The sequence below is a fragment of the Microtus ochrogaster genome, chromosome 17, assembly GCF_000317375.1.
Source record: "Microtus ochrogaster isolate Prairie Vole_2 chromosome 17, MicOch1.0, whole genome shotgun sequence".
Taxonomy (NCBI): Eukaryota; Metazoa; Chordata; class Mammalia; order Rodentia; family Cricetidae; genus Microtus; species Microtus ochrogaster.
The window spans coordinates 7,501,551-7,503,016 of NC_022019.1; the positions used below are offsets into that span (position 1 = coordinate 7,501,551).

At 44.0% G+C, this 1,466-nt stretch overlaps 1 protein-coding gene across 1 annotated transcript in view; it reads left to right on the forward strand.

Annotated features, from left to right (window-relative positions):
• Zdhhc20 (zinc finger DHHC-type containing 20) overlaps positions 1 to 1,466 on the forward strand; it is a 60,860-nt gene that overhangs the window by 7,962 nt on the left and 51,432 nt on the right. The window lies entirely within an intron of this gene.

The following is a 1,466-nucleotide window of genomic DNA, read 5'->3' on the forward strand; positions in this document are numbered from 1 at the left end:
TGTGTGTGTGTGTGTGTGTGTGTGTGTGTGTGTGTGTGTGTGTAGGACAGAGGATGACTTGCTGGAGTCAGTTCTGCCATTTTGGGTCACAAGTGCCTTTTTACTCACTGTGCCAGCCTGCTGGTCCAGCCTCCCTGTTTAGTTGATACATTTGTTACCATGAACATGTAGTTCTGAATCCCATTTTATGAGTTTATCTTGTTGCTTAAATTGTCTCTGATTAGGACAATAGGAGTCACATCCCCGTTTCTGCAGCCACCCTCAGTTATTTCTGCCACCATAGTTTTTTAAGGTTGGTAATTTTCCTGATATTGGAATTGGCTGTTTCAAAGTGGACTTAATCTGATTTTTTTTAAATAAAACTATTCAAGCATTAGAAGAAACAAAGTGGGTAATCTCTAAGGAGACACCAATGAAAGCCCCTCACGCTGTAGCTTAGAATGCCAGTTCTGGTAGACAAAAACAGAAATGGATAGACATAACTAGTTCAGGATAAGATGACAGTGGCTTGTAAACATAAGATGTTCATGCTCATCTACAAGTGCAGACTATAAAATTACCCTGCAGCACCAAGAGTTTGCAAACACTTAGACTAAAAAGACCCAGGGTGTGCATGCATTGCTTAAAGGAATACAAAATCCTTAAAAAGGTTTTTGGGAAAAGCTAAAAATGCAACAGACATGTACTCTTAGTTCTGTGATCCTGCTGTGAGGATTTTGCACTGAACATAAGCTTCCATGAGTAAACAGCACATCCACAGGGTTATTTATTGATTGTTTGAATAACACAAAATTGGAGGCAACCCAGATGTCCACTCATAGAAGTCTGATTGTAAAACAGAACACCCACATGATGGGAGACAGCAGTGCTTTAAAAATAGATGTGTGCTACTGTGTAGTGATTGCTAGAGTATCTAAGACATTTCATAAGTCGCCTGGCCTTGAGAAGTCACCATCTTCCCCCCCAAACTCACAGAGATTCACCTTCCTCTGCCTCCACCATCATCCCTGCTGGGTGGAATGGCTCATGCTTTTAACCCCAGCACTCAGGAGGCAGAGGCAGGTGGATCTCTGTGACTTCAGAGTAAGACCCTTAAAGGGTGTCTACAGTGAAGCCAGTTTGCTGGCTAATGAGCTTCATGTAGCCAGGCTGGCTGTAGATGTACAAGTACACTGATAGGAACACTAGATATCTTCCTCTAGGGCTACGTGAGGGCTGTGAGGAAGTGAGACTAAGTTGTTAGATGCCGGCGCTGGTGACAGATACATACAGCTGGCAGAATGGAGAGAGCGTGTGTGTAAAACACCTCAACTCCCTTCCCTTTTCCTTTATGATGTCTTTGAGATGTGTTTCTCTGTCGTCTTGGCTGGCCTGCCTCTGCTCCTGAGTGACAGGTGGCATGTGCCGCCACACCTGGCTTGAATTCTTTCTTAAAATTCTTTCAGCAAGGCCGGGCGGTGGTGGCG